Raw genomic sequence first — 14,349 nt, 5'->3', positions numbered from 1 at the left:
GGAGTGGTAACAAATTCTTTATTCCCCGGCAAGGTTTTCCATAAGCCAAGGTGTCTTTTCAAATACTAGGTGTGTATATAATGTATTTCTCTTTATAATTTAAATCAGAGCCTAGCTGGCTGTTGACACTTGTTCTGATACACAGTAATCTTTTCCTTTTCTTCTTTCTGATTTAACCCTAGCTGGCTTAAAGTTACTGGCTGAAATACATGAAACTCAAACACTCTGGTCATGATGACCAATGGGCCAGATTTGAGTAATGGTGGCACCATATATAGGGAAAGTTCCCCTTCCCCAATAGCCCTGGGCAGTAGCTGGGTGAGAGGAAGTGGATATAGAGCTTCTGGAAAGAGGAGCGGAGGGACCAAGTGTGGATTTGGGTCAGGGCTCTCTGCCTGAAAATTAGAGGTTAGAGGTTAGACAGGTGGCTTGTTGTGACTTCCTTTAACTGCCCGTAAAGTTCCCAGTTTTTGCAGGGAGGTTGATGGTGGGTGGCATTCTATAAGGTAGCTACAGCATATTAGAACAGCCACTGCCCATTTTGGGGGTTTGTTTGTGGAGGTTCCCACACTGTTTGGAAGTAGGGTTGCCAGCTCCAAGTTGGGAAATTCCTGGAGATCTGGGGAGTGAAACCTGGAGAAAGTGGGTTTGGGGCAGGAAAGGACCTTGACATAGCATAATTCTGTAGAGTCCCCCCCCCCTAAGTAACCATTTTCTCCAGGTGAACTGATCTCTGTGGCCTGGAGACCAGTTGTAGTTCTGGGAGATCTCCAGTCACTACCTGGAGGCTGGCAACCCTATTTGGAAGAAGGGTTGCCAGACCAAGCCTGGCAACTTGTAAGAGGGCTAGGGGTGGGACAAGGGGGCATGCATGAGATGCCAGCAATGTCACCAATGTCTAGGAATTGCTGGAATCATTTACCATAGAATTTCCAGCTATTCCTAGAGCTACCATCACTTCTGGCTTGTGCCCAAAAGTGGTGTAGCAACATCAGTGGCATCATGAGAAGAAGTGAGCTGTGACTCACAAAAGTTCATACCCTACCACAAATTTTGTTAGTCTTATAGGTGCTACTGGACTGTTATTCTTTTCTACAGCTATCATAAGGATTGTGCACAAAAAAATTCATCAGTAGATCATCTAGATATCCAAAACACCATCTATATTTAGTATTCTGGATATTAATGTCCAAAAATACTGATTTAGTATTTGGATCCGAATTTTATTTGAGAATTCAAATATATTCTATTTGATTATTCCTTATGGGGGAATCTATGCAGGGAGCTAGGAGCCCTCTGTTTGTACAAACTCCACCATAATACCGGGAAACCTAGTCCTTCCTGTCCACTATAAACCCTCCATGATTCAAGAAGATCAGAGGAAGGGGTCCAATTCTATATGACCCTGAATTTTATAGGTCCCAGCCACCCTCCATTGTTCCCTATTGGAGGGGGGATTCCAGGGCTTTCCAGGGCAAAAAAACCTTAACCAAATTCCAAACACTCAGGGGCAACCACTGGCCAACAAGCCCTACTGCAACAATACCAAAGCAGAAAATCAGCAGACCAGAAGAGAAAAAAGGGACAATGTTGCAAGCCCAACAGAACCAGTGTCAGTCAGAAGCCAGGCACAACGTAGAACCAATGTGGTCACAGAACAGAACCAAGTACCAACATCAACCACTTAGCAGCACCATCAACCTGGCACTAGCACAGGCAGCCAGAACTAGAAAAAGCAAGCAAGAACACACACAGTAACACTTAGTATAAGATCCTTCTCCCAAGGAAGGCCTCAGAAAGCAAGGAGGAAGGGTAATTTGGGTGACCCAAGTTTTCCTCTCTGTGCAGTCTGCAGCCTACACTGTCACTCACTGGCTCTGAGGAGCCTTGAGACAGAGCTACAGAAGATGCCCTTTGTCACTGGTGCTCCAGTTCCCTTCCACCCCTGTAAAAAAGAAAGTTAACAGAACAGCAATACAGCAACATGTACTCTAGCTTCATTATTTGGTTCTTCTGTGGGTCTTGTTTCTTTGTTTTAGAACATTGGCTCATACATGACATTAATTATCTACTTCTCCTGCCATCTTTCTTCCTGTTCCAGTTGCCAGAGAACATTTTTGGTTCTGCTTTTCTTAATTTTGTGCATAGAATTGTGTCATGGTCTAGTAAGTGTTCTGACAGGGGTGGGGGTTGGGGAGGAGGGGTGGATTCCATGTTAAAAACGTTCATTTTAAATATTTTACCAACTGGATAAACTGTCCTGCTGATTTTCTAAGTTTTAACTTTGAGAAGAGCATTTTTCCCCACCCCACTCCAACACAGACTGAGAAAGGATGCAGGCATATAGATGTGCTAACTTCATGTACTTTCAAAGGCCAGAAGTGGGAAATTGAAGAGTTGACCTTGAGGAGGTCCAACTGCTCAACTCTTCTGAGGAGCAAGAAAGTGTGTTTAGGACTGACAATTTTGCCCACATGAGAGAAGACACGTTTGCTCTGCAGGCTCATCAGAAGGCATAAGAAGAGCCTCTGAGCCTCAAGACAGAGATCTAGCCAGTAGCCAAATCCAGAGCAGCCAGAGGCTAGGAGGACTCAATAGCACACTCTCCAGAAATCTCACTCTAAAATGAAGTCTGGTGTGAGCCAGGCTTGCTTTTATGTTCTTACAAGAATTTGGAAAGTATCTCCTATAAAATACTCCATTTGATTGGCCAAATAACTAAAGCTCCTCCAATGCCAGATTCCATTGGTTACTCGCCCTCTCATTCCCCCTCCCTCCTGCCTCACTCCCCCTCCCCTCTGCTGCCTGCCCTGGTAAAAAAAAGTCCAGGGAAAGAAAGCCAGCTAGCTTTCAAATGGCCAGGACAGAGATTCCTCAGTAAACCCAAATAATTCCAGATGACTCAGGAATCCAGTATTCAGCATACCCAAATATATGTGGATCTATCCTGGTATGCCAGTAAGTCTCAGAAATACCAAATTGCACACTCCTAGGCATCATTTGTTTTTATTTTATTTTCAGTGGTGGGCAATAGGAATGGGTCTAGCTGGTGGGTTTATTGGGAAGGCATCTAATTCATTGACTATTTGAAAGCTGTGTAAGGTTGAGTTGTTCAGGAGAGATTTCCCATTAATCGGTTACATTTCTGAAGGGCTTTGGGGTACTTGGTTGTGTTATATAGTTGCAGTGATGATCTTGTTGTCTTGTTGCTTGTAATAAGTTAAGTTTTTGAATTTCATTGTAAGCTATCTTCAGTCCATTACTAGAGAAAAGTGGATTGTTATTGTCTTAAATAAACAGAGCAAAATTCCAGAACAGTAAAGAAATGGCATTGGTAAAATCCACTCATCCCTTTCCTGAAGCTTGACAGAGTGGAGGTAATACAAACAACATAACTCTCATGGTCAACAGGGAGGGTGAGTTGAATCAGGGCCTTTCTGAGACATGGGCTATTATTGTCCATTCAGGCCAAATACTAGCACTGGCCATAATAAAAGCAATAAACAGAATATGTTTATTAGCTGAACCTGCAGAAGTGGAAAAGGTACTAAAACGATTATGTCATAGACTTTATTATTGTTTGGAGATGTCTTCTACCTTGTCCTCAAGACTTGAAAACAGATGTTTTAATTTGATGTGGTGTCACTGAGGCATCTTGCTCTGACTGTTGAGAGGATGTAACTAAGCCTAGTCCAGGATTGAGCTCTGATTTGGCTTCCTTGGAAAATAATACTTTTTTTTGTTTATTTCTGCTTCTTGTCTGCCAGCATTGATCTACCATCTTGAAAAAACAGAGAAGAGTAACTCTGCTTAGGATTGCACTGGATGTGTACGTGCAGTGTAACATTTGCAACGCTGGGAGATATTGGCTGGTTTTCATCACAATAATTGAAAGTAAAGTGAAATAAAGTCCGGGAGGGAGCAGTTCACTTAATACAGGAAGACAGAAAATTTACTGATTCTTATATTAGGATTTAGTAATTTTATTTTAAATAAATGCTTGCTATAAAAACAGTAGAAAGTAATCATTCTCTATTAGGAACTATATCTGGATGTTCATCTAGGTGTTTATCTGCAGAATCATTTTTTTTCTTTTAACACATAGTAACTTTACTTCTCTTTGCCTGCCAACAAATTCACATGGAACATCCTGGGATTTCTTTTAGTTACCCCCTCAACACAAAAATAAAATAAAATGAAAAGCAGAGTAGTTAGAGTGTTGGACTAGAATCCAGGCAACACAAGTTCAATTGCCTACACTGTCATGGAAGCTCACTGGGTGACCTTGGGCCAGTCACACTCTCTTGGATTAACTTACATCACAAACAGCACAATCCTATGTTGCCAAGGACCCCCCTCCTCCTGTTATGAGGCCTGCCATGAACTGTGTCAGTTTCCTGTGTTGCTGTTTAAAGATCTACTGAAGACTCTGTTTTAGGGCAGCATTGCCCATGCCTATTTCCTGTTCTCCTTGCTGCAATGGACTGTGCCATCCATGTCTGTTTCCTGCCTCCTTGGGCACCTATCTCACCTGGGTCCAGAGTCATGCTTCCAGCAGCACAGTGCCAGCTGGAGGGAGTCTCCACATGCCTGGCCAGGCACCCCCTGGTCAGTTCCCGCGAAGAGCCCCTTGCAGGCCGGTCACTGAGTCTGCCCTCGCCGCTGGGCTGCCTGCTAGCAAGCCCAAGCCATGCCAAGGAAGAAGCCATGTTCCAAAGCAGTAAAGAGCCAGCCTGGACAGTTTACTTTGAAGCTGCCATTTCATGAAAGCGAGCCGGTCATGTCCACAGCGGCTGACCTCACCCCACTCTGCATATCTCATAAGCCGCCCCGGAATGGAAGCTAAGTGGCGACTGTCCACAACAGCTAATGGATGCATCTTAGTGCAGCCACTGCATTCCAGAGCTGATGCCGTCAAGACAACGCCAGCTTCCTGGCCGATCCAATCAACCCACCCGGCACTCCCTTCCCCTCCTTTGTCCCCTCTTCCCAAAGTGTCACAACCTTACAATCAGACACTAAAGTGGCCCATCAAGGGTAGCTGTAGAGCCACTAAGCCTTTGTTCCCCTTTTGAGAACCACAGGGAAAGGCACCTACCCCAGGGTACATTTTGGGGTATTTAAGCCGGCCTCCCTGGCCATGAGGTGTGCATGCCATTCCTATCCTGAGCCTCCACTGCCTCTCTCTTTACGGGTCTAGTGCAGGCATTAGATACCACCATGCTTCGCTGCTACATCTTTCTTCCACGCCGTGACCAGGTGAGTATACCCAGTTCCGTCGATCTCAAGTGGGCTCTCCTGCTAATGCAACCGGTTCTATTTTTTCCAACTCTTTATTTCCTAGTTCCTTGTATGTACCTTGTTTGTGTGTGTTATTTTAGGCATATGCAACACTATTAGTAAAACACGTTTTATCTTTATTAGTCTCACCTCTTTATTGCACGAGTGATCTGGAAGAGGGACTCTGGTATAGCTGGTTAAGATCCGCACTAACTAAAATCCAGACTGCAAGCTAATTCCCCCCATTAAAATAGCAGTTCTGGTAACACCTAAATAATTACTCCAGTCTAAGACCATTAATTTCAGTGGGCTTAGGCTGCATTAACTCTTTTTAGGATTGCAATGAAAATGTTTTGAGGATAAAATGGAAGAAAGAGATTGATATTCTAAACTGCAAGGTATAAATATCTAAATCTCAAGAAAGTCAGTTCCCTCACAAAGGACTCCATGTATGTTGTACATGAAGAAACTGAAAAATAACCCAAAAACAACTGGGAGAAAAATGGTTGTATGTATCTTCTCAAATTGTCTTACAACTAGAATCAGCCTTTATAGGTTATGGAGGGAGTACTTGCGAATAGGGTCAGTTAAAACATCAGAGTTCCTCCTAGCTTATATACTAATAGCCAAGTAGCAAAGATCTGAGGATACTTACATCTGGAGATTGGAGCCACAAATGGACAAGATACCTTACACACCTGAAAATGCCCCAGGGTTGCAGAAAAATCTTAAATCTAAAAAAAACCACAGGATTTTTTAAAAAAATGATAAAAGGAGCAACTGTAGCTTTAACCAAATTCCCTCAGTGGCTGTTGCTAGGCAAGCATAACATTTTAGCCAGTATTCCAGGCTTAGTTTCTGTATGTAAAAGGCATGGTGAGGGAGAAGGGCACTTTCCTGGGCTGTTTTGAACGTTGAGTGTGGACTTATTGTGGCCAGGCTCAGAAAAAAAACATTGGATGAGTTGATATTAGAGATGGGCACGAACAACAACAAAACCCCCCCGAACATGATGTTCGTTGTTCATTGCCATCCACGAACAAGGACTCATGAACAACCACAAACATGGCCCTGTTCATGAACATGTTCATGATTGGCTGTTCATGGGCGCCAGCAGACTCTCCTCCAGCCAACATCCAAGTCAAGATCTCCACTGCACCACTCCCAGAAACCTGACCTGAGCAGGCATCAGGAACAGTACCAATAATAAATAATAGCTTGGCCCAGAGCTTGGCAGCAGCCCTGGAATCTGAAGGGGTAGATCCCTATCCCACCACACACAAAAGAAAATTCAAGCTCCAATGCACTCAAACTGCCAACAGCAACTGTCTCTCCACCGTCTACAAAGTCAGAGCTGGGAGCCCCCCTCCCCCCTGCTCTTTGATCCCTTGTTGTAACAAATTTGGAGCTCCACACTTGAAAGGAAGACCTGCCTATCAAGCTAAATTGGGCTTAGATTGGGGTTTCCAGGGAGCAGGAGTTCAGACAGAGTTCAGACAATCCCTGCCTAAATTGCCAAGGGAATTGATTGCAGGTGCCAGACTGTCTGGCTTGACAAACAGCAACAAACAGCAAGGAATGAGGCTTGCAACGACCACCTGTTCATTTAGAATGGGGCCTCACAAACAGCTTGTTTGCGAACAGCAGACTGGGCTGTTCGTGGCTTCTTTTTGTTCATATTGCTGTTCGTGCCCATCTCTAGTTGATATCACATGACTTACATGACTCACCCAGAACTGGTTGCTTGCTACCATTCAACACCCCTCCCCCCGCCCCAGCATAGTGGTTAGAATTTCAGAGTAGGAACAGAGAGACCAAGGTTTGAATCATCACTCTGCTGTGGAAGCTCACTGGGTGACATTGATCCAGTCACACACTCTCAGACTAACCTACCTCTGAAGTTTGTTGTGAGAATAATATGGTGACAATGAGAATGATGTAAGCTGCTTTGGATCCCTATTGTGAAAAAGGCAGTAGAAATATGAAGTAGATGAACAAATATATGTGAAAAGGGGGGCAGATAAAAGGTAAGCTGTTTAGTAGGTTTGAAGGAGAGGATGTAAGGAGAGGTGAGCATGTGGAGCCTGCCAGGAGGAGGGGAAAAGGAAATAGTGTGAGGAAGGGATACAGAGGAATGTGAAGTACCCCCTGCAAATCCTTGCAGGTTTCCCGCCATGCAACTGGGCCTGGCTCAGCTTGCGCCGTGCAACTGATTCATCAGGGAGAGGCTGCCAGGGAGAAGAGGAAAAGGTGAAGACAGGGGGCAGACGAAGGTGGATGGGAAGGAGAAAAGGAAGTAGGAAAGAAAGAGAGGCTGTAGAGGGCAGGGAAGGGGAAAAGAATGTGGTGGGGGAGGGAAAAATGAGATGTTTTTGTGGGTCCCCACTTGCACCTTTATATTCTGAACATGAAAACAATGTTGAAATGTTCAGATGACAATTCAAACCATTCAGTCTTCGAAATACAATTCCAAATGGCAATCATCTATATTAATCACTATGGCAGAGACTGATTCTCACCAACACATATTAAATGTAGTTTTTCTGACTCCTCAGACTGATTTCCTTCTGCATTACACAGCTGTTACATTATGTATTCTGCAGATGGATGAGCTGCAATGTTCATACAAACTTGTATTTCTCTTTAGTCAGCTTAAAATTTTTGGCCCACCAGCCAACAACCGCATTTTGGGAGACTATCTCAGCTGGAGGAAAACAGATTAATGTCTCCTCATGCTGAAAAAATGTGTGCTCCCCTGGTCCCTGGTCAACCTTATCCTGAAAAGTGTTATTTATAGAGGAAAATAGATAAGCTCAGGAAGCTTTCATAATTGCCTTTTTCTGAGAAATAAAATACTCGCACTGTAATAATTTTCAATAGAGAGCCCACCACACATTATTCAATTGTTTAATAGCACCAGAGCAAGGATCTTTTATAATAACTGGGAACGAGTCATTATCATTGAAATATTTAAACTCCACCATGAATGAAACTGAAAGCTTCCCTTTCCTTTACAGCCAAGAAAACAAAATTTAAAGTAATGTGGCTGTCATTTATGAAAGTAGGGATGTTTAGGGAGGCGTCTCCCAACATTTGAATAATACCATATTCACAAAGATGCTTATGACTCTGTTGTAAAGGGATAAAACTATTACTTTTAAAATGAGACACTTGGGATATAGGCATGCCACTTGAAACACCAGGTTGGCCGTTGCTTACTAATAGTAGTTCTTGCAAGATTTTTGAATGGCAAGCTATGGTCCATATAGGTAAGTATTATGATATTTTGAGGGTAGTAAGGGCAGGTCACTTAGCAGCATAACCACAACCTCATGCACTATTTATCCCCTCCCACTGAGTCAATATCATGCAAGCTAAGGGGATCCCCACATGGAACGAGAATATGTCAGAGCTGTTCGTGCATGGCTCCATCTGTCTGCCTGAACCTGCAGTTCCACATATAAATATATGGCCATCAGGATAGCAAAGCCAGTGGACAAAAATCACACCAAAAGGTCTGAAACAGTCCCTTCGCTCATCTGCTACCCTGATGGAGATAAACAAAACAGTAATGTAATCTATCCATTTATTTTCGTGTATCTTACTTTACTAGCTCTCAACTATTTAAAATTACAGTATGAAATAATTCCACTAAGATGCATAAAACACACATTAAAAGATCAATTATCAAAAATGGTACAAATTGTAGCCAATTTCTAAAATTGCTAGATTGCTAGATTATTCAGCACAAGACAGCACACCTGGCTGCCCGTGAAATGTGCTTGGTCCAGGGGCTGCTTTTGCTTCACTGCATGTAGGGAGAGGCAGCCCTGCATTCCTGGGCATTCCTGGGCAAGGCCTGCCACTATAAAGGGCAGTTCTGCCTCCGTAGGGCTCCTCTGAGGCTAGTTTTACTGACGGCCCTCAGGGCTATGCAGCAACAGATGTCTTGGAGAAGCTGTGGTATTCTCCTCCTTGCTACCTTTAAAATCCAGGATGAGAGTCAGGGCCCAGCACCAGGCTCACTGGTTTGGCAGAGATTTTTTCTCATTTACATTTGGGGTCTGTTGTCTATCAGTCAGGAGGGCTGAAGCAGCTTTGCTGTAGGTTGCCGGGGTGGATTGCTTCACACATTATTGATACTGGCCTAGCAGGGGTCTACATTACCAGGGTGGATGCTGGTAGCCCCCTTTTGCCTAGGTTTTTTCCCTCCCCTCTGTTTACACTTAATTAGGAGGGAGTATTTCTAACAGCAACAACAAAGGCCTTGCTGGAAGCTTCAGGGATGGCTTGCAGTCATCCCTGCTCAGCCTAAGGCTTTCAGGCAAGTGAGAGGGCTTGGCAGTTTATTCAGTTGGCCGTGGCCATTTTGAGAGTAGCACCCTGTGGCCTGCTTACACTCCAGGGAGGGGTGGCCATTTTGTGAAGGGAATCTACAATATGCACAGCTCTGGGGGTGGCCATTTTGAGTGTGGCATTTGTGTGGCCTGATTTGCCTCCTGCTTACTGGCAGTAGTGGCCATTTTGGTTGGTAATTTGCAGCTTATCCTGTGCTGGGGTGGCTATTTTGAGTGGCACCTGGTGGCCTCCTTAGCCTCCTGGCAGTGGCAGACATGTTATGAAGGCATCTACAATATGCACAGCTCCGGGGGGGGGGTGCATTTTGAGGGGCATTGTGTGACCTGATTTGCCTCCTGCTTACTGGCAGTAGCAGTCATTTGCTGTGCTGGGGTGGCCATTTTGAGTATGTTACCTGGTGGCCTGCTTAGCCTCCTGGCACTGGTGGCTATTTTGTAGAGGCCTCTGCATAGGATTGCCAGCCTCCCGGTGATAGCTGGATATCTGCAACCTACAGTGTTTGGGTTGCCATTTTGGAGGTGCTGTGTTCCTACTGCTTTGAAGCACCAAAAACAGACATTTTACATTACATTACATTACATTACTGTACATTTCCCTCATGCCAACCCAAAAGGGTAGTAGCCCTGCTAAGGGCAAACACACTCATCCTTTGAGGATGATGAAGTGGCCAAAGGGAGGAAGGAAATACTGGGTTATCAGTGTCTATCAGTCAGGAGGGCTGAACTGGGTAGTCCCAGTCCCTGCAAGCCTCTGGCCTATCTAGGCCCTTCCCCCCACTGTTTTCACTTTATTTGGAGAGTACTTGCAGCAGCAGCAGTGATAGACTTGATAGCCCATCACCCACTAGTCAATACTGTGTAGTCACCCTGTACAGCAATAGTTACAGTTAATCCTGTAGCAATAATTACGGTATGTGATAATAACCTGTTTTGCTTTGCAACATAGCTAACAGTAATATGTAGTAATAAACAGCCTTACTTTAGCTAATGGTTGATGATGGTAATAGACTTTGCAATAAGACATGACAAAACCCACCAGCTGTACACGGGAAGGTATGGATGGGAAAAGGGGAAGTCATGGGTTTGGAGCATGACACCCAACCACAAAAGACACGTATGCCTTGCTGTAGTAGCCTTCTAAAAGGTATGAATATTCTAACCCAAATCAGAGGAGCATGGTGGCTTGCTTTTAAGAGCTCCTCTCCTTTGTTGCTACAGAGTTTTGTATCATTCTGCCTACTCCTGCCTTCTGTGTGCTGATTGGCAATCACACAGAGGGGCCAACTTCAGCACAACAGCAGTGAAGGCCTGGCTGAGGCCAGGGGAGCTTGCAGTCATCTGAAGGGTGGATTGCTCCACACATTATTGCTACTCCGCCCTGAGCCTGCTCGCGGGGAGGGCAGAATACAAATCTGAAATAAAATAAATAAATAAATACTAGCTTATTAAGAATCTACATTCCCAGGGTGGTGGCTGGTTATCACTCCCCTTTCTCAGCTCAATTTTGCAGCCTTTGTAGGCCTAAAGAGATTTTTTTTTTTTAGGTTTTATCATTCACACTACTTAATGGCATGCTGTGTTATTGTATCTGCTTTACTGAATTATTGCATCTGCTTCAGCAAGAACTGGGGTTGTGCAAAGAAATAGAGGTCAGAAGGGGAAAGTGGAAGTAAACTATTTAATTGGCAAATCGATATTAAAGTCAATTCATCACAGTTAATAGGTGTCAGGCTTTGTGGGTTAACATAACAGCATGGTAGAATGTCACCAAAGAAAGCCATTCAAAAGTCGCCCTAAAGAAAGGAGGAGCATGTATACACCCCAGAACCAGGAGACCCTTGAGGTAAGTTTCCCTATCTTCAAAGTTTGAGGCAGCATCATGGACCTATTGCCACATCTAGATGCCTAGGAAAGGCTAGGGCTCGGAAGAAGAGGCTAGGTGGGGAATCTTCGGGGGCAGGGGGAGTGCAGAAACCTGCAAAGCTGTCATGCAGGGCACTGAAGCCTATGATGTGAACTAATCTTTCTACCAGATTAGTACAATTGATGGGTGGTAGTGGAGCTGGCCTAGGCTGCCATAATCCAGTCCTTTTGAGGTGACAATGGACCTGATTGACAAGATAGGTAAGTCCACTGGCCCCTAGTGCATGGCTGTGGGGGATCCTGGGGTCAGGAGACGGTATCCAGGCTCCCATGATTAGACTCCTAGGTGGTATCGTCTTGGGTCTTGGCTTTAGGTTTCACAGTTTGGCCATTGGGTTATTACTTGACTTAGTCCACCAGGGACACAGTTATAAATGGAGCAGCATGTTGGGGTTAACCTTCCTCTTCAGAGAAAATGAGGTGGACCTAAGGAGGGAGACAAGTAAATAAAACTTAGGAGGTTTACCGCACTTGGGCCAGGTGGCTGCTAGCCGGCCTCCTTTATGGGAGCTCCAGCAGCTGGTAGGGCACTGTGCCTTGTCTCCAGAGTGTCGGCACCTAGAAGTGGACTGGATCAGAACCAGCACATGTCCTCTTGTAGGGGACAGTCTCTGGAGTTCAGTGCTGTTTTGGGTTTCAGAGGGCTTATACTTCCCCACTTCCTTATTCACAGCGATTGTTTCGGGGTTCAGAGGATTTATATTTTCCCCACTTCCTTATGCACAGCAATGTCTAATACAAGGTTCTTGCAGGCAGGCCACATAGGAGGCCTTACTCCAGAACCAGAGACTGGATCAGAACCAGCACATGTCCTCTTGTAGGGGACAGTCTCTGGAGTTCAGAGCTGTGAGATTTGGGGTGATCCAAAGATTATTTGGGGGTGCAGAGGGCTCTTATGTTTCCCAGTTCCTTATTCACAGCAATGTCTTATACAAGGTTCGCGGAGATAGGTGAAATAGTAGGCCTCAGCTCCAGAAGTAGAGACTGGATCAGAAACAGCACATGTCCTCTTGCAGAGGGCAGTCTCTGAAGTTCAGGTCTGTGTGAGTTGAGGTGATCCAAAGATTGTATTGATGCATAGAGGGCTTTTATTTTCCCCAGTTCCTCATTCACAGCAATGTCTGATAGAAGGTTCTGGGAGGCAGGCCAAATAGGAGGCCTCAGCTCCGGAAACAGAGATTGGATCAGCACCAGCACATGTCCTGTTGTGAGGGACAGTCTCTGGAACTCAGGTCTGTTTGATTTGTGGTGATCCAAAGATTATTTGGGGGTGCAGAGGGCTCTTATATTTCTGAGATCCTTATTCACAGCAAGGTAAAGTACAAGGTTCTGATAGAAAGGTGAAATAGTAGGCCTCAACTCTGGAACCAGAGACTGGATCACAACCAGCACATGTCCTTTTGTAGGAGACAGTCTCTGGAGTTCAGGGGTGTGTGATTTGGGGTGATCCAAAGATTATTTTGGGGTGCAGGGGGCTTATATTTTCTCGACTTCCTTATTCAAAGCAATGTCTAATACAAGGTTCTTGGACTGTCGCCCGAAGGCAGCTGGGCCAGACTACTAGACCCTTCCTGCTTCAAACCACAAGAAGAGAGAGATCGAGGCTCTGAGAGGAACAAGCCGTTTTATTGAAGCAATAGAATTACACAGGCCTGTGGGTGCCAAAGAGGAACCCAGAGGCTTCCTGAACAAGGATTTTTATAGACTGTAAATCATCACTGATAATTGACAGATTTCAAGCATCCTATCCTCGTCCGCAATTTCCCTCTCCCTTTCCCCATTGGCTGAGGTACTTGGGAGTTACACCTTTCCGGTCTTCGCCTAAAACTCCGCCATAGGCCAAATTCACACTACCTTCGTTCTCGCGGCAGTTTTTCGCTTCCGCAGCACCATTCCTTAATCTGTTCACACGCGTCGTCTCCAAAGCCGTCATTAAATCGGCATGGTGTCCATTGCACTTTTGTTGCAGGTTATCTTGTGACGAATAACCGCCCTCTGTTAATTTCCTAGTGTTGCCAAGTAGGCCCCCTCCCCTGCTTTAAGGCCTGCCATGAACTGTGTTAAAGTTTCCTGCATTACTGTTTCACTGCTGCACAAAGATTGCTTTGCACGTGTGTGTGTGTTAATACACGTGTCAGTTTCCTGCCTGCGTGTCAATTACCTTGCTGCTGCAATAGACTGTGCAGTTCCCTGACTCCATGTTTGGATAACTGCACAAAGGACTCTATTTCTGGGCAGCCCTGCCCTGACTTGTATCTGGACTTCCTAGTGTATGTTTGGACTGTGTTACAAGTGTGCCCCGTGCCTGCACTGCCATCTGCCACGGACCGTGCCTGTTCCCTGCTTTGGACTGTGTTTTAAAGTGTTGTTCCCCCTGCCTCCATGGAAGCCTGCCTCATATGGACCCAAGCCGCTGCTAGCAGCCGGGCGCCTGCCGGGGAAACCTCCAGCGAGCCTGGCTAGGCGCTCCCTGGTCAGTTCCCGCCTGGAGTCTCCCGCGGATCGGTCCCCAAGCTTGCCCTCGCTACCGGGCAGCCTGCTATCCAGCCCAGCTATGCCCAGCCGGCATCCATGTTCTTAGGCAACCAGAAGACCCAGAGGAAAAGACTGCTTTGGGAAGCCATTTCGGCGAAGCGGGCACACCACGTCCGCAGCGAGAGTACCTCGCCCCGCTCTGCATATCTTAGGAGCCGCCCAGGAGAAGAACTAAGTGCCGACCATCCCAAGCACTTAGAGAATGCATCTCAAAGAAACCTCCGCATTCCAGAGCTGATGACATCAGGACAAG

Source organism: Eublepharis macularius, chromosome 6 (genome assembly GCF_028583425.1).
Source record: "Eublepharis macularius isolate TG4126 chromosome 6, MPM_Emac_v1.0, whole genome shotgun sequence".
In the NCBI taxonomy this organism is placed as follows: Eukaryota; Metazoa; Chordata; class Lepidosauria; order Squamata; family Eublepharidae; genus Eublepharis; species Eublepharis macularius.
The sequence above is the reverse complement of the archived record's forward strand: the minus strand, read 5'-3'. Positions refer to the sequence as shown.